Below are 19,325 nucleotides of genomic sequence, written 5' to 3' on the forward strand. Positions count from 1 at the left end.
AGCCCGTCAACGACATTGAATCACCCTGCTGGGTCCTTTAGGACATTTTTCTTGAAAATTGTTCTTTCCCTTTTTAACCCACCTCCCTCCGTTGGCACATCTGGGCCCTCCCCTCACAAGTTTGGACCCACCTTGTCCCTTCTTGCTCCGCATTCGTAGCAATAGTTAGAGCACGTTCACCTCTGTAACTTCGTCTTCAAGAAACTACGATATTATTAAGTCTCAAAAATATTGGGGAGGTCGTCAAGCTTGGGAACCACAGAATGAGTCTGGTTTTCCCCAGTCTGGGAACCCTTGGGGTCCGGTCAGTGTTACCCCATCAGGTTAGACTAAGGGTCTTCCAGGAAAGGGACTGTGTCTCCCCTACAGCACCCACGCATGGGGACAGGCCCTTCAGGGCAAGGACTGATGCAGTGACAGGGAAGAGGTGGCTCTAGGCTCTGCCCACCGGTGAGCCGGCTTCAGCAATTACCCCCTTGGGGCTGATCTTGTTTCATCATCCCACTCTCCACCATGGCCTTTTTTTAAAAAAGCAAATCCAGGCTGTCCTATCACTTCATTCATAAATATTCAATATTATCTCACCTAAAATGTGTGCCGTCGTCACAGCTAATTCAACTACCTAGCCAGTGCTCACGTTTTCCTCATTATCTCATGAGTGGCAGAATTATTTTTTGTCTTTTACATCTTGTTTGTTTGGATCAGGCTGCAAATAAGGTGCACACACTGGGATTGGCTGATGGGTCTTGCAGTAACTTTGCTTGGAAGCCATTTGGAGCGGTTCTTCTTTGTGTGGTTCTACCCCTAACCTAATGCACACATGTATTTGCTTCATTTTGCTTGTGGGTTTTATGAATTTATTTAAAAATTTTAAATTTTATTTATGGTTTCAAAGTCTATCATACAAAATAAAGAACATTTAGGCCCTAGCCAGTTTGGCTCAGTGGCTAGAGTGTCGGCCTGTGGACCGAAGGGTCCTGGGTTTGATTCTGGTCCAGGGCACGTACCTTGGTTGCAGGCTCCTCCCTGGCCCGGGCCCTGGTCGGGGTACATGCAGGAGGCAACCAATTGATGTGTCTCTCTCACATCCATGTTTCTCTCTGTCTTCCCCTCTCTCTTCCCCTCTCTGTAAAAATCAATGGAAAAATATCCTTGGATCAGGATTAAAAAAATAAAAATTAATATTTAGAAAGCTGTAATTTTTATTTATCTCCCCTCACCCAACCCCCCTCCCCATAACTATTTATTTTTAAAAAGTATGCGTTTCCTTTCATTGGTCTATATAGATCTATACACACATACTGGTATATATAAAATACATACATATGTGCATATGTATTTGTGTTCCTCCCCCCCTTTTCTCAGGTAAGTGTTGACCTGCAATGGCACTGTCCTCCCCTCGCTTTAGTCATGGTTCGCTTCGCCTGTGATCCGCCTGCAGCAGTCAGTCTATCAAGATTTCCCTTGTTCTCCTTTACAGCCGGAACCCTCCGTTGTGCTGCAGCCACAGTTCCCTGCTGATGGACCTCTTCCTTGTTTTCAGTCTTTTGCTCTTACTAATTGAGGTGCAATAACAACCCTTCTGCTCACATCTTTCGGTGTATCTGCTGGAGTAGATTCCCAGCAATGGGATTCTCGAGTCACAGGTTGAATATACTCACAATTTTGCTGGCTTTTGCCAAAATGTTCTGCAAAGGGATTGCACTATTTTGCATTCCCATCCGCTACCTAGAGGAGCGCTGGTCTGCCCACCCCCTCCCCAACAGAATGCGCTGCCAAAGGTTTGGACTGTTGCCAGTCTGATAGGTGGGAAGTGGCATCTTCAGTTTGCATTTCTTTTATTTGAGCAATGTTGGTCATCTTTCCAATGGTGACGGTCTTTTTGCGTTTCTCTTTCTGTGAATTGTCTGGTAAGATTTGTAGCTCACTTTTCTAGGAGCGTGTTGGTTTTTTCCTTCCCCGTGTTTAGACACCCTTTACAAATTAGAGGCATTAGTGCCTTCTCTGTGATAAACTTTCAGGTATTTCCCCCCAGTTGACCATTTGTCTTTTTTCTTTATTTGTTCATTCATTCATCTTAGGCTGCTGGATGCTGGGGATACGGCTATGAACAGGGTGGCCCTGCGGGCTGCACGGCCTTCGACAGATCACAGACTTCTCCCTCTTCCCCGGGGGTCCTTTGCGCCCTGACCCCTCTCCTGCCACTCAGTGATCCCCCAGTCTCCGCTCAGTGAAGGACAGGTTAAGTCTGATTATCTCTGTATCTTCCTCCACATGCCTGGCACCTGATGAGCGAGGGAGGGAATGAATGAATGAATGAATCCTGTTAGGATAAAACAACTTCTCAGCCTGGGAGGCCAAGTCAGAGGGAAGCGTGGAGAAGCACCTTCAGGATCAAGTTTTTTTCACTCCTCGCATTCTCTTCAGACCTAACTAGTTCAGTTTGCCCCTTTCAAATTGCTTGCAGACAATATTTGATGCCCAGTTTAAAAGGGTGTCTGCTTATTGTAAAAAAGTGTGGAAAATGCAGAGAAGAAAGAAGAACATGAAAATAACCCATTACACAGAGTAAACCACTGTGGTCATTTTGTTGTATTTTTATTCACCTGTCTTTTAAAAATATTTTATTTTTATATATTCTATTTTATGCAAACATATGTATATGCATATCCCTTCACATTAGATCATACATATTTCCTCATGGTGTTGGATTTCAGCACATCATCATGATGTTAAATGACCGGGTAATATGCCATGAAATGAATGAATCATGTCCTACCTCTACCACTTAACCTCGCTGTGCCTCAGTTTCTTTATCTGTCAAATGGAATAGTAATTGCTTCCCTGTAAGTTCCTTGCGAGGGTTAGTTGTGAATCATGTGCATGGTAAGCACTTGGTGAGTGTCAGACATTGTCATCATCATTGTTACTATTTTTCCTAATTGTGGACATTTAAATCCTAACTTTATTTTATTGCAGATAATACTGAAATGGACCTCCCTGTTCAGGGGAGTTGTATGGGTGCTTTACTCCCACCCCCAAATTAAGCACATCAGCAGCAGGGTGATGCTGGGGAGGCTGCTCGGCTGCGTTAGGACAGCAGGGGTTTGCCACCGGGAGCCTGGGAAGAGGCCATCCAGGCAGGGGAACAGCATCGGCAAAGGCTCAGGAGCTTGAAGGAACATGGGAGTTCTGATGTGCTCGGTGGGGCGGCGGTTCTTGTCCCTATTTTACCAATGGGATAGGTGAGTCCCAGGTCAGGGAAGTGACGTGTCAGACGACAGGGGTGGGGACCAGCCTTGTACCTCCTGACTCGCAGAGTTGTGTTCCACCCTCCTGAAAAGCAACTGTGTGCTTGAGGAGGAGGAGGCGAAGACGAGGAGCAGGAGGAGGGAGAATTTGGGGCTCACGAAGTCCTCATACTGTGAGCACCTGCCTCGTGAAGGCTCAGCTGTCCGCAGGGAGGTTGAGGCCAGACTCAGCTCTGCCTCCACTTCTCCCTGAGGTCTCTTCAATGCAGGCCTCGGGCTGGCAGGTCTCCTGAGGCCCCACCCTCACCTCCCACCCCTTCGACCCAACCCCTTGCAGACAAAGACTAAAGCCATGGGCCCATTTCCAGTTATCGTCCAGAGTGTATCCTCAGGCAGCAGCTTGCCCTGTGTTTACATTAAAAAGGAACTCATGTGACCATGTATCAGTGCTTAGGTCAAGAGGGAGGAGCCTGCAGGGCCTAGGAAGAGGTGGGGGTTTAGGACCTTAAAGGCCAAACCAGCCTGGGGCACAGGCCCTGACAAGCAAAGATCAAGGGCTCCTGAATGTTTTCCAAAATCTCCAACCTCTCCACTGCTGCCAGTTTCCATCCAAGGTCCACCATTAAAATGGATTCTATAGAATCTCAAAGGCCTCGTAACCATCAGAAAATTCAAGTTAATAATTCTTGGAATTATGGTTAATAATTCTTGGAATTACGGCTCTGAGTTTGAGGGCATTGTCTGCAATAGCAGCCTCCTTGCAAGCATTTCTGTGCGATTCTTTCATGTCCGCACACTGAAGAGCTCCTGCCCCCTGCTGTTTACAGGAGGTACTTCAAGGAATGGGAGGTGGTGGTCCCACAGTGGTGGAAGGAAGAGCCACTCTCTTGGCCTTGGGAATCGTCTACTAGTAGGACTTGGCTTTTCTCTGAAGGGCCATTGTAAGTTAAACCTCCGATTCAGAATGTCTGAGTGGGAAGGGACCCCAGGGGTGCCTCGGCCATTCATTTCTCTTAAGGGCCAGAAAGAACACAGGGAGACCTGGGAGAGGGGGAGGGACGTACCTCCAGCAGTTTGTAGCAGGACTGGGACTGGAACACAGGGCTCCTGATCTCAGCCCCCACTCTGTGGGACTGCGCCGTCTCCTCCCATCAAACAGCAGCAAGGAGACGTTCAGCAGCGCGGCTGGAGGAGCCAGGCAGTGAGCCAGGCACCAGCTCACAGTCCTGTACCCGTGAGGGGCTCCCAGAGGCTAGGGCTGAGGACATCAGAACAGATAACCATCTGAACTGCGGTGGGTGGCGGGCTGGCAGGGGGGGACCCAGAGAGCTGTGGAGAACAGGGTGGATGCTGGGGTCCAACCCCAACAGGTCCAGGGGTCCCCAAAGGTGTGGACGGAGTCGGCGAAGAAGGAATGACACGAAGACAGCGTTCAGTTGATCAGCAGCCTAGCCAGGATCTCTAGCCAAGTTCTGGTCAGGATCTCCAGCGAAGTTCTGGTTAGGATCTCCAGCCAGGTTCTGGTTCGGTTCTCTCACTAGGTTCTCCAGCCAGGTTCGGTCGCCAGGTTTGGTAGCCGGGTTCTTCAGCCAGGTTCTGTCTAGGTTCTCCAGCCAAGTTCTGTAGCCAGGTTCTATCCAGGACCTTTTGCCATGTTCTCTCGCTAGGTTCTGTCTCTAGGTTGTGTTGCCAGTTTCTGTCCAGGATCTTTTGCCAGGTTCTGTCTCTAGGTTCTGTGGCCAGTTTCTGTCCAGGATCTTTTGCCATGTTTTCTCCAGCGAAGTTCTTCTGTCTCTAGGTTCTGTGTAGGTTCTGTGTCTAGGTTCTGTGTCTAGGTTCTGTGTCCTGTTGTCTTGTTACATCTGTATTTATACCAGTTGATTCCAATCCTATTAATCTCTATTCCAAAGGTTAGGGCGTTTCTTATCTCCATTCCAGGGAGTAAAGATTATGTAGCTTAAGCATGATTGTTCGTAGTTAAAGTGATTAATTACCCGCCTGGCACTTAGTTCAGGGGTTTTATTCCCTCTCTAACTTCAGGGGAAAATCCCTACCTAGGGAAACAACCTTTCTCAGAGAGGTGACCTTGGTTAAAACACACAGTGCCAAGAAGGTGAGCAAACATATTAAGAACAGTATGCCATATATGCCAGGTCCCTTGAAACAGCAAGGATGGACCGGCTCCCAGCAGGTGGAGAGAAACATGGGAAGGTTTCCAGAGAAAGTGACATAGGAGGGTGAAGGATGAAGGGACCTCACTCTCAGGGCCTCCCTGTCAGAGAAGGGGTGTTCCAGGAATGGGAGGAGCAAGGGCAGCGCCCTGGGAAAAGGGGGGAGATTTGCCCCACTCCCAGCTTGCAGTGGGATCCTAGTAAGAGTGTGGACATCCCACCTCAGGGCCTGAAGATGTGATCTGTCACCTTGTGGGACATGTACCAGGACATTTACACAGAGGGTGTTGGACATGGTGTATTTTAATCTAAAAGAGTGACCCTCTACTGGTGGAAAGGCAGGCACTGTGGTGGCTGGTGAGGAGAACCTCTCTGGAGAAGTGGGGATGTGAATGCCATATGTGCTGGCATGTGGGGGTGTCTCTTTCTCGGTCTTAATTCTGTTGACTTGCAAATTGCAGTTTAAGAGCCATTTGCTCAGATCCAGCTGTTGAGGTGGCCACTCCCTTCTCCCTCACCTTGACCATAGCACCCTGCCCTCTGTGCACTGGTTTCCCCACGTGTGAAATGAGGCAGGTTGGACTTGTTGATCTCTAAGGCCCCTTCTGTTTAGGGCTGATGCTAGCCCAGTGTGATTCCCGCTTTGCTGGGGTGTTGGAGGCGCCCTCTGGTGGCTAATGTTGGCCATGCAATCTGGGAATGGGTCGGTGTATTAGTGCATGTGAGTGTGAGCCTGCCTGTGTATTGGGAGAGGGTGCATAGGAGATGCGTGACAGGCTCATGACATATAGAATGCATAGTTTTCCTAACTCTCACCCCCTGATTAAAACACAGACAGAGCCCTGGCCAGAGTGTGGCTCAGTTGATTGGGTGTTGTCCCATGTACCAAAAGGTTGCCAGTTGGATTCCCAGTCGGGGCACATGCCCAGGGTGGGGGCTCAATCCCCAGTGAGGGGCATGTGGAAGGCAGCCAATCAATGCTTTGCTCTCACATCGGTGTTTCTCTCTCCCTCTCCCTCCCTTTCCCTCTCTCTCTCTAAAAAAAAAAAAAATCAATAAAAAAATCTTAAAAAACACACACAACACAGAGAGATGGGGCGATATAAAATAAAGGCAAGGCCTGCCAAGCCTTTCTGGGGTCTGCCTGGGCCACCCATCTGGCTAATACACGTGGGAGCATTATTTCTATGCTCCAAATACCATCCTTGTGGCCCCTCTGCTGAACAGGGTAAATGTCAGACGCCTGGCCAGGGTATTTAGGGTCCTACTTAATCACTCCTATGGCATAATCTCTAACTTTTCTCCTTTTTGTCCCACTCCAGGGGGACGCTCTCTCATCCTTTCCCATCGCCCAGCCTCTGCTCATACTGGTTCTTTTTCTCAGAGTTTCCCACCTTCTCTAGTCCCCCCAGAATCTTTTAGGACTTGGCTAAATGCCACCTCCTCCTTGACTTTTCCATTTGGGTCTGAGCTCTCCTTCCTCAGAATCTGCTGGTAACTTTGTCTACATCTATCTCTTGGAATGTAGAGAGTTTATAGAGTTTAACCAGGTAACTCAGGTCAAAGATGTCCAGTTCTGTAGCCCAGCCCTGAGGACTGGTTCTACGTCTGCTTCACATCTCAGTCCTTCCATTGGTGGCCAGGCCATCCTCCGTAGGGCCCTGGCTCCTGCTCCTCCCCTCCACCTTCTCTGTGCCCTCGTCTTTAGCCAGTAGAAGCTGCTCTCATGGAAGGAGGTCTGTTGGTAGAGGAGAAAGGCATGAGTCGTGGGCCAGACTCGGTCCTGTCCTTCAGGATGTGGGTGACTGGCCAGAACACAGGCTCCAGCACTGACAATGTGTAGGAGGCTGGTCTCTGGGTGCTCAGCATGAAGGATCAGACGCTGGTACTGCTGGCTCTTTCCTTTAAGGACAGAAGTAATAATGCAGCCCTAACAATAGAACCTCTGGCTATTTGTAGAAATCTGTGATTGCCACTTTGTTGTTCTCTGAAGCATGAAATTCTCACACAATCCATTTATCAATGAGGAAATGGGATCAGAGAGGCTAAGTAACTTGCTCAAAGTCGCACAGCTCTGAGTGGGGAATACTGCAACTCAATTCTTCCTTTCCAGCGTCTCCAAACCTTGTGCCGTTCCTGGCGTACTCTGCTGTCACTGTGCCTTGCACATAGTGGGTGCGTGATGAATTCCTGGATCATAAGACACAAATGAGTATATGACGGTCCCTTTCTGCTCTGCTTCCAGCCTACCTCACACCCACACATTCACCTCTGACGTAGGAAAGGTCCCAGAACTGGGATTGTCTGAGACGGGAGCGGCTGCAGGGGCTCCAGGGAAAGGTGGAACCTGGGTCTCAGGAGGGGAGCATTCCCTGAGTCTGTGCATTAGGGAGTAACGGGTCCTGGGCAGGATGAGGACTGGCTCCCGCTGTCCACTGTCCCAGCTGGTGTGTGTCCCATGGATGTCCTATCACTTCAGGAAGACACAGGCTGGTCCTGGAGCCAGGACTGGCCCGCAGGGTGAGGCCTGGAATTCATCCCAGTTCCCTGAGAAGCAGACACCGAGGCAGAATTCAATGTGCAAGCGGTTTATTAGAGAGCAGATCTGTGAAGGGAAATGGGACGAGGCTGGGGTGGCTGCGGTGCTCCAGGCCTAGCTGCTGATCTGAACCAGGTGAAGGGGAGAAGGGAGGGGAGAAGGCAGGCTGAGCGGACGCATTTTGAATTGCAGAGCAGTTTTAAGGAAGTTTGGCCAGGCCCACGGGGAGCCCTGTAGCCCAGGTGCCTGTCAGAAGCTGCCGCCCGTCCTGGGAATGGGTCTGCTCCGTATTCTGGCCGTGCCCATCGCTGGCCAGCGGAGCCTGTGGATGCAGTCGGGGAAGGGGGCCTCTTTCTCAGTCTTAGTGCTGCTGCCTTTCAAACTGCAGGTGAAGAGCCATCTGTCCAAGGCCAGCTGTTGATATGGCCACTCCTTCCCTCCCTCACCGTGACCACACCACCCCCTCTCTGAGCCTCAGTTTCCTCACATGTAGAACGAGGCAGGTGGACTTACTGACCTTTAAGGCCCAGAGCGCAGCTGCTGAAGCCGTGGGTCAGTTCTGCTCCCCACAGTCAGAGAGCTTAAGGGGTCTTCTCATGGCCACCACAGCCTTCTGCCTGGCGGGGCCTCCTCCCACCAGCCTGGCCTCAGGACGCCCCAGGCCCACAGCTGCAGGGAGGGAGATGCACATCCTGTGAAATCAGGAGAGAAGGAAGTTGATTGGCCCAGCCAGTCGGGTGCCCAGTTCTGGCCCAATCAACTAGGTCAGAGGGCGGAGACACTTTCCTGGCTACCCACTCAGCAGGGCCTTGAGCCTGCTGGCTGAAGTGCAGGTGAGCACTGTGGGGTGTGGGCACTGGCAGGGGGGAGAGGGGGGTGAGACTCTCTTGCGAAACGTATCCTCTGTGCTGGGGGCTGCACACTGCCTGGTCTCCAGGTGACCGTGTGGGCCTGCCTTGCTATTGCTCACCCCGAAAGGCTGACTTCTGCTGGCTGGGACGGGCACCAGATGTACTGATGGCCGCCACCCCAGGGCACAAACATCCAGATCTGTCTTCCCTTCTGGCAGGGGCCACTGAGGTTAAACAGCCCAGGCTCTAGTCTTGAGTTTAGGTCCAGGTCTCCCACTAACTTGAGCAAGTTCTTTCCTTCCTCTGGCCTCAGTTCCCTCATCTGTTAAGTGGGTAGCATCACACACAGCTGGTGGAGCAGCGGCTGTGCGGTGTGGAGGTTTGGGCCTTAACTTTCAAGCTGATTTGAATCCCAACTTCTCCAGTTATCTGCTGTGTGACTTTGGGCAATCTCTCGAAACCTCAATTTCCCCATCTATAAAAGGGGACCGGAGAAGACTCTTTCATTCTGGAAAAGGCAATGTGAGGAGTCAGAAAGCTCTGAGCATGGCATCTGGCATCAATCATTGTGATGTGACTGTGCTATCCAACATGCTGGGGTACACACATTCATCTCTTAACTTCATCCCTTCCCCAGCCCCACTCCTCGCAGCTCCCTGGCTGATGGGTCAAGCAGTGATCAGTGTCAGGCCCACAGCGGAGACTCAGCCATGCGTGAAGAGTGGGAAAGGATTGCACACCTTCTGCCTGGGTGGCCTCAACCTCTTCCAATAGCAGTTATTGAATACTTCCTGTCTGGCAGGTAAGTCCCTGCCCGAGGGGTTCCCAGGCAGCTTCTGCACGGGGCAGGGCGCCTGCTTTGTGAGCGCTCCCTGCAGGCTTGGGAGGGGCCTGTCTTGCATGTCTGGACACCTGAATTTGAATTCAGTCTTTGCTTCTCACTCTCTATGTGGCTCCCAAACCAAATAAAGATTAATGAGCTGGGGAGGGAGGAGACTCACAGGGGAAGTGAGAGGAGAGATGGATCGCCCAGATGGACCTAGGGATCTACGAATGGGGAGGCGCTGCGCCCGGTGTAGCCAAGGAGGTGGGAGGAGCCCGACCTCCTTGTGTTGTGACAGGTCCTGGAGCAGAAGTGGACGTTGTTCATTGGGCACATCCGGGCACGTGGGCCTGATAGGGCCTCCCAGGGCTCCCAGGAGCAGCAGGAGGCTCCTGTGTGCCTAAGGAGTTTCCCACAGCCCGGAATGGGGTGCACGTGGCAGGGTGCTTTTGTTGTGCCCAAGAGTGTGGCACAGTGAGGGCACGGAGGGCAGGAGGACTCGGAGAGGCTGAGGTGGAGCCCAGAGAAAGGCAAAGCGTAGTTGGTGGGCACCGATGTCTGATGTCGAGACGTCTCTGGGTGGACAATGAACGTGGCAAAGGACCAAGAACTAGGTCCTCCTGGGGCTCCCCCTGGCCCCGACACTGGTGACTGGGCCGTAGCCTTAGCAAAGGTTAGGTCGGTGTTTCCCGTCTACGTGAAATGAGGGCTCCAATGGATTCAGTTAGATAAGCAGTTATTCTCCTCATATTCCTCAGTTTGTGGTTGGAGATTCTTACCAGCCACCCCAGGGTATAAAGGGAACATCATACAGGCTCATGCAGGTGATTTCAAAGAGAATCAAACCAGCATTGATTTTTACATCTGCAATACTGGACAGTAAAACTTCTACAGGCTGTTAGGGAAAAGAGTTGTGACCCAAGAGTCTTAATCCCGAGATACCTTAATTCTGTTAGGGTAATTTTGAGGGGCACACAAGGAGTGAACGAAGTACTCAAGGAGACATGAAAACTGGGTTAGAAGAGAGATCTCAACAGGGGATGAAAAAGTACTCAGGAAAACAGTCGGAAGGAATGGATGCATATAGTTAAATCAGAATGAATTATGACAATGTGGTTAATAATTTGTAGTGTTAAGTAGGGATTCTTCAAACAAAGAAAGCCATGCTGTCAGGGGACATGTGTTAAAAGTCAGAAATGAAATCATCAAAGTCTGCACTGTCCAGTGTGGTAGCCACTAGTCACATGTGGCTCCTTACATTTAAATTAATGAAAATTAAACATGATCAAACATTTAGTTCCTCAGTTGCTCTAGGCACCTTTGAAGTGCTCAGTGGCTATACGTGGCCAGTGGCTTCTTGTTGGCCGGAGCACACAGAACACTTCCACCACTGCAGGAAGTTTCCTGGACAGCGCTGGTCTAAGTCACTAGCAAATCCACGGAAGGGGACGCATTTTGGAGAGTAGAGAATAAAAAGATTCTAAAGATTTCAAAAAGGGTTGGGGAGAAGTTAACAGGCAAAGCCAGCTGCAAAATTGAAAAGCAGAGTAGAATTTCTAAATAAGTAAGTAATGATGGTGGTGGTGGTGGGATTTGAAATAAGGAATAAAGAGAAAGTTGGCCAAGCCAGAAAAGGAAAAGGAGAAAGAGGGAGGAAAATATAATCAGCGGTAAATACAAAATTAGGCGGGGACAATAAAAGCAAGGTTATTAGCTATCACAGTAACCGTGATCCGAATGGACTCTCCTAGCAGAAGTCAAAGATGCCATGTGCAGCAGGTGCAGAGAGAAATATCCCCTGGGGTAGAACGCCTAAAATGCTGCATACGTTTTTTTTTAAAATATTAAAAAAAATAACTTAGATGACAGAAAGTGAGGGTAATGTCATTTTCAGAAGCATCAAGAAAGCTTGAGTCCACAGAGGTGAACAGGTTTTGGAGCCAGCACTTACCCTGCCTATCCCTGTGACCCAAAGTCTGGGTTTAACAGGCCACACAGCACGTGGCACAGAAGATAATTCCTGGGGTCCACGCAAGGTGGGACCTAGAAAGACAGCTCGAAACAGCTAGGTCCCAGCTGCATAAAGCTAGGATTCCCAAGGGCTAGGAAAAAAGAAGAGCCAGAGGTTCAGCTGCCTCTGTCTTCACTAGGGTTGGAGCAGAGGAAAGAAAGATCTTTCCTGAGAGTTTCTAAGTTTTAAGTGGGTGTGGCACCTGAATTCACACTATATTGCTCCCTGTGCTCCCCTCCTTAAAAACAAACACACAAACAAAAACCCACAAAAAAACAACTGGCAAAAAAATGCAGTTCCCCAGATGCCTGATAAAGCAATTGCTAATGCTCCCAGAGGGACACACTTTAAATCTAGGCTTTAAGAATTATCACAGATAAACTTCCAAGGAACAGGAGGTCACACAAAAAAATAAAAATAAAAAATCATTAAACAGAAGAGGACATAAGCTACATGAAATGAGAGTCAGCAGAAACAATATTGCTGAGTCAGACCAACAACCACTGAAGATATTGGAATGACCTGTTATAGAAGATAAAATAATTATGTGTGGTTTCTTAAAGAAATTAAAGAGGTGGTTGAGTGTCTGACAGAAGAATAAGAGAGAGAGTATCAGAACTGATTGGATGAGCTTGAAAAAAACCCAAGTACAATATCTATATACTAGAGGCCTGCACGGGTGGGGTCCTGAGGGGAGTGGGGTGGACGATGCGATCAGCCCTCCAGGTGGTTGGTGGGACGCCCTTGCCGGCCCAGGATCCGGATATGTTCACGTTGGTTGTTGGGAACCACCTGGAGGCCGCTTTTATATTGTTTCTTCCTTGCGGAGCGTCTAGGGAGGGGAAGCGGCCCTGGTGCCCGAGGCTGACTTTCAGAAGGCCGGCAGTGGCAGCGCTGTCAGGATTGTGCTGGCAGCGCTGGTCTGTAGGTGCCTGGCCCATTCTCTGGAGATTGGACCTGCAGGACTACTGAGGGAGGGAGTGGCTGCCACCGGGCTGGGGTCCGCTGGGACAGGTTGGTCAGCTGAGCGGCGCTCCCGCTGTGGGAGTGCACAGACCACCAGGGGGCAGCTCCTGTGTTGAGTGTCTGCCCCCTGGTGGTCAGTGCGCATCATAGCTACTGGCTGACCAGTCGTTCCGGTTGTTCTGGTTGTTTGGTCGTTCAGTTGCTTAGGCTTTTATATACATAGATATAAAAGGCTAATATGCAAAGTGTCCCCTCAGGAGTTTGACTGGTCGAACGGGAGTTCGATCACTCGCTATGATGTGTGCTGACCACCAGAGGGTGGCGCGGAACATGGTGGGCGACCAGCGGAGGTGGCAGGGTGCTCTGGGAGCGAGGGAAGGAGGAGGCGGGGAGGTGGGGATCCTGATCAGGCCTGATTGCCAGCTAGGCCTAGGGACCCTACCCATGCACGAATTTCGTGCACCAGGCCTCTAGTCTAGAAATAAAAATATATAAGTGAAATTAAAACCCAGCAGATGAAAGATTGGTTCTGAGAAAGACAGCGTAAACATATATGTCTCCTACTGAATACAATTATAAACCCTGGACGGGATGTATGAACCCGCTATCTGACCACCTGAAAATTAAATAGTAGCCAGTAGTTTGAAGAGAGAAAAAGAATTTGAAATACAACTGAACTGGGATGAGTTTCCCTTTCCTGACCCCCTCCCCTACAGTATTGCCTGGCCTGGACTCAAATGCAGCCCCAAACCTGGAAGGGTGCCCTAGGTAGAGACAGAAAGAACTTCATGGGAGCAAAGGAGCTCTCTTTCTGGTCTGAAGAGTAGGAAAAGGCTCCTTAGCATCAGAGATGGGGAAATTTTCCTGTTTCTTTTTTCTTTTCCGCTGTCATCTCCCATCCCAGTCTCCAAACAGTCTTGCAGTGGTGGCGGTGGCAGTGGTAATGGCAGTATATATCAGCCAAGTAGGTGCCTAATATTCTGAGGAAAGAAAATCTTGTCTCTTATCAGAAGAGATGTGAACCATAGAGAATGGCAGTTTGCTTTCCCCCCTCTCTGTCCTCCTACTAGTTAGTCCTGGACAGATACAGTCATAAGAAGCAATAGAAAAGCTGAGAAACTAAAGCCTGAGATTTCTGGCTGGGAGCCTGGCAAGGGAGGCCCCAGGGAGCCTAAAAGTGTTGGGTGATTGTGGAAAGGAGAAGCACAGAAGAGTGATCCCATAACTTTGTGTGTGAACTTCTGGGATCACTTCCAAACTGTAAATGCATTGGTCTGATCCTAAACAGAACATGACAGGCTTTGAGAACAGAACTATGGGGCAGACCACCAGGCCTGACTGGCCACTGGAGTTACACGTGTAGGCCACATTTGAACAGAATTGCAAAAGGCTGTGAAAACTGAGCTGATAATGGAAACAGAGCCCAGAAAGTGGGTTAAAACTTACGACCTGTACCTAGCCTACGTCAGATGTCGGCAAACATTAAAAAAAAAAAAAAAGGAAAAAAAAGAAATCAATATTCCTTTTGGTGTTTAAACGAGACCCAGAGTTACATAACATGGTATTCAAGATGGCCAGGATACAATCTAAAATGATTTGGGATATGAAGAACTAGAAAAATCTCAACTCACAGTAAAAAGGCAATGTCAAATCTAAGATAACATAAATTTTGAAATTATCAGAAAACTACTTTAAAGCAGCTATTATAAATATATTCCAAGAAGTAAGGGTGAAGACTCTTGCAATGAACGAAAAGATAGAAAGTCTCAACAAAGATATAGAAGATACAAAAAGGAACAAAATAGAAATGATATAACTAAAATATATGATAACCAAAATTTAGAAATAACTGAATAGGGTCCATAGCAGAATGGAGTTGACAGCAGAAAGAGTCAGTGAACTCGAAGACAGATCAATAGAAATTATTCAGTTTGAACAATGGAGATATAAAAAATTGAAAAATTTGAACAGTTTCAGGGACCTGTGGTACAGTAACAAAATATCAAACATTCATGCCATTGGAGTCCTAGGAGAGAGGAAAGAATGCAATTCAAGAAATAATAATAGAAAAATAATGGCTGAAAACTTCTCCAAATTTATAGGTTCAAGAAACTCAGCAAATCCCAAATAAGATAAATGTAAAGAAATTGCCTCCCAGATACATGATAATCACACTTATAAACTTTGTCTTTAACGATAAATAAATTAATTCTGAAAGTAGTTAGAGAAAAACTGTCAACCTCTCATCAGAAACTATGGAGGTTAAAAGGAAGTGAAACAATGTTTTGAAGTGATGAAAAAAACAAAACAAACAAAAAAACCCCTCCAACCCAGCGTTCTATATACAAAGAAAACACAGGCATACCTCATTTTATTGTGCTACACTTTATTATGCTGTGCCGATATTGTGTTTTTTACACATTGAGAATTTGTGGCAAACCTGCATTGAACAAGCCTGTTAGCATCATTTTTTTTCCCCCTGGTGAACATGCTATGAAGATTGTTGAAATGACAACAAAGGATTTAGAATATGACACAAACTTAGTTGGTAAAGCATGGCAGGCTTTGAGAGAACTGGCTCCAATTTTGAAGGAAATTTTACTGCGGGTAAAATGCTGTCAAGTAGCATGGCATGCTACAGAGAAAATTGCTCATGGATGAGAGAGTTTGTTGATGTGACCCTACGAGTCGGATAGGAGCGGGACCCTGGGGATCCGTTCTCCTTGCCCCCCTCTTTCCCCTGTCAGTATTTTTGAGTCTGTAGCTCAGAGGTGTCCAGATCGCTTAGAAGAAGAATAAAACGCTTCCTTGCAGGACTCCCGTTTCCAAAGGAAGCACAAAAACTTCCCTACAACAGGGATCTGCTCCTGCTCATGCCCCTTTTCCTACTTCTCTTTTACTCCTTCCCATGTCAGCTATTCTGACTTCTGTCACCATTGATGAGTTTTGCCTGTTCTTAAAGTCCACAGAAAGGGAATGGACAGTATGCACTTTACGTCCATCTAATGCCTGTGAGATTCAATCATATTATATATACTTATAGATGGTTTATTCTGATTGCTGTGTAGCACTCCATTGTATAGATATACCGCATTTATTTATCCATTATCCTGTTGATGGGTATTTGGGTTGTTTCCATTTGGGGCTGTTAGAAATAGTGCTGCTAGGAATAATCTCTAGCACAAGTGTTTCTGTTTCTGTTGGGCATATGTCTAGGAGTGGAATTGCTGGGTCATGGGATATGCATATGATCAGTTTTCATAGATACCACCCAATAGTTTTTCTAATTGCATTCCCACCAGGAGCTAACTGACAGAAATCCAATTCAAAGTGGCTTCGTCAAAAAGTGTATAGGCTCTCCCTGGCTGGTGTGCCCAGTGGTCAGAGCGTTGGCCTGCATACCGAAAGGTTACAGGTTTGATTCTTGGTGAAAGTCATATTCCTGGGTTGCAGGTTTGATCCCTGGCTCTGGTCAAGCGCCACATATCTCTCTTGCATCCATGTTTCTCTCTCTGTCCCTCCCTCCCTCCCTTCAATAGGAAAAAATATCCTCAGGTGAGGATTAAAAAACAAAAGTATATAGGTTCACACAACCAAACTGTGGGACCAGGGAGGGTGCAGCTGCTCAGCGGTGGAGGAGCCCCTGCAAGGCTGTCTCTGCACGTCAACACTATTTTCTCGGACTAAAGACCTCCATGTGTCTACCTGGCTTCACATTTTGCAGTTGCAGCGATTGGTCCAATGTGGATTCTGCACCAACCCTTGAGGGCCTATGATTGGCAATCCCCATTAAAACCACAAAGTTGGCCCGGCTGGCATGGCTCAGGGGTTGAGCATCAACCTATGAAGCAGGAGGTCACGGTTCGATTCCCAGTCGGGGCACATGCCTGGGTTACAGGCTTGGTCATCAGTGTGGGGCATGCAGGAGGCAGCCAATCAATGATTCTCTCTCATCATTGATGTTTCTCTCTCTCTCTCCATTTCCCTTTTCTCTGAAATCAATAAAAATATATTTTTAAAAAAACCCACAAAGTTGGAGGGGGGAATGAGCAGTTCTCCCCGAAGACAGGAGTGCTTCCCCCGGCGGCACAGGGGCTGTCTGCGGCCGGGGCAGTGCAGTGCAGAGAGAGCAGAGAATGGCATCAGATGTCTCAACTCCATTCCCAGCTCTGAAGCACCTTCCTCCTAGCCGTGCGACCTGGGCAGCTGCTATCGGCTGAATGTCTGTGTCCCCCCAAAATTTGTGTGTTGAAACCTAATCCCCAATGTCATTGTATTTGGAGGTGATTGGGTCATGCGGGTGGAACTCTCGCAAATGAGATTAGTGCCCTTATAAAAGAGATGCTGGAGAGCTTCCCTCGCCTTGCGCCATTCGAGGCTAGGGTGAGAAGGCACCTAGGCTCTAGGAAGCAGCCGTAACACAGACACCAAATCTGCTGGCTTTGATCCTGGACTTCCCAGCCTCCAGAACTGAGAAATACATTTCTGTCGTGTATAAGCCACTCGGTTTATGATATTTTGTTGTAGCAGCCTAAGACAGCAATTCACTCAGCCTCTCAGAACCTCAGTTTTCTCATGGATGAAATGAACAAACACCTCCCTTGCAAGGTTCTTCTGAGCGTTAAATAATACCTGCCCCTTAATGGATACGTAATAAATGTCCCTTCCCTCCCAGCCCCATCCGAGCAGGAGTTCCTGAAGAGCTGGAATGTGAGCCTCCCTTTTTCCTAGAACTGTGTTCTGTCTCTAAGGGCTCCTGCTCCTTGCAGCTGATTGAGAAAACCATACCCAGGGATGGGGGTGGGGGTGGGGGTGGGGAGTGGGGTAGGTGTCGCCCTGACTGTATATGTATGTGCCTCCCAGTGGCTCCATCCAGTTACCCTGCACTGGACTCAGTGGGAAAGGAAAGACTGGATGCTGAATCAGTTAGGAATGATGCTGTGGGAGATTCCCACAAACAGCAGCTTAAACAAATTAGAGTTTCATCTCCTTCCTCTGAGTAAAGGAAATACAGAGGCAGGCAGCCCAGTGCTGGTAGGATGGGTCCTTAATGCCGTCAGAGGCCCAGAATCCTTCCTGTCACTCATTCGTGGTCCATGTGGCTGCTCTTCCTCTCTCTGCGCACCCACAGCCCCAGAGAGAGCAAGTCCAAAGGCACGTGGTGGTTGAGCCTGTCCCCTCTCTGGGGCTTTCCTAGAAATGTCACCCCACAGGCTGCCCTGACCGCTGCCTGCATCACATGACCACGCATGTGAAGAGTGCAAGGAAGGCTGGGAAATGTTCTGCAAGGACGCTATAAATTTTTGCTGTTATGGTTCTGAGGTGGTGCAAGACCACATGAGCAGAGGCTGGCAGCTTCCTCTGGGTAATTTTGGGAATGTGGTTTCCGGGTGGTGAGGAACGATCACTGTGGAGGACATATTTTCCTTTTCAGAATGTCTGGTCAAATGGACGCGGAGAGCAGCTTCCAGCAATGGAGCTGAGGGCACCCATGTCACGTGGGCCATCCGCAGAGAGGAGCTGCCTGGAGGAGGAGTCACGGAGGCCTGGCAGCAGTTGTGTGCTGACGGGGCCAGGGCCACCATCAGTGCCCACGGAGGCCAGCGCCACGGCCCCCCTTAAGGGCAATGCCTACATGCTCAGGAGGCCATGTTCTGTCCCTTGTGCCCATGCACCACCTCTTGCCCCTTGGTCTCAGCTGACTGGACTAAAGGCTGGCACCTAACTCACGGGCAGCCAATCCATAGGCTGGCCAGCCACCCATGTCGTTGGCTCAAAAACTGATCTAGCCAGATAGGTTCGTGAACTTGACCTGCCTATATGGAAAGAACTTGCAGGTGGGAGCAGAGCAAAAGGAAGCAGACAGAGGAAACGTTCTGCCCCTGCCTGAGCTTGTCCTAGACCCCACATGGTCTCTCAGCAGCTGGCGCATGCGGGCTCCAGCGCAGGTCTCCGTGAGCACCCTCCTGGCTCCTGCTGGCGTCACCCCCTCACAGTCCCCCAGGCTGAGTAGTTTGAAAGGGCCTCTGCTCCTTGCCACTAACCCTACTGGCCCTCAGCAGTTTTAAGTTAAGGTCATCAGACGCTTCCTACAGAAATTCAGTTGATTTCGATAATGAAATCAAAGTCAAGCTTTTGGAAGTTCATTCTGGTGAGGGTGACGCATCCAACATTGTTGTAAACATTCTTGCAAATTCATATACAGAGTTCAGCATTGAAGACAGAATTATTTGTGCTTTCAAGTATGAATATAAATTTTAGTGGAACCCAGCAGCATGGTAAACACAATATGTATATCCAATTAGGAAATCTATAAAACAGAAATGAGCCTGGACTTGGTGGTGGTGGTGCACATATACTTGAAAATTGAGATAAAACAAGCTGCGATGGCCTGGCAATTGAAATAGAAACGGTGGTTGTTTGCATACACACACTTATACATAAAGAGTAATCACACGACAGTATTTTTTGTGGCAAAGATGATGTTGAATATAAAACATTTCAGCATGGTAGTAGGGCCAGGAGCAGGGGGAGGGGAGTGCGGTGCCCACCTCTGGGGCAAAGTTTAAGGGGGCACCAAAAAATTCAGTAATTAAAACAAATAGTATTTTTAAAAAATCAAAATTAATGTAAAAATTCATGATGAACAAAATATCAGAACTTTAAATGAAGCCCAGATGGTTTTATCAGTGTTTCCTTTTGTCTCAGGCTCC

The 19,325-nt window shown here is 48.5% G+C and overlaps 1 long non-coding RNA gene across 1 annotated transcript in view; it reads left to right on the forward strand.

The window, feature by feature from the left end:
* Nucleotides 1–19,076, forward strand: part of LOC118654305 — a 29,195-nt gene extending 10,119 nt beyond the window's left edge. Inside the window, exons 2-3 of the long non-coding RNA XR_004966993.1 lie at nt 9,450–9,614; nt 18,047–19,076. This is a non-coding gene — a long non-coding RNA (uncharacterized LOC118654305). The remainder of the gene's footprint in view (nt 1–9,449; nt 9,615–18,046) is intronic.
* The last annotated feature ends 249 nt before the right edge of the window (nt 19,077–19,325 follow it).

Source organism: Myotis myotis, unplaced genomic scaffold (assembly GCF_014108235.1).
Source record: "Myotis myotis isolate mMyoMyo1 unplaced genomic scaffold, mMyoMyo1.p scaffold_m19_p_1, whole genome shotgun sequence".
Taxonomy (NCBI): Eukaryota; Metazoa; Chordata; class Mammalia; order Chiroptera; family Vespertilionidae; genus Myotis; species Myotis myotis.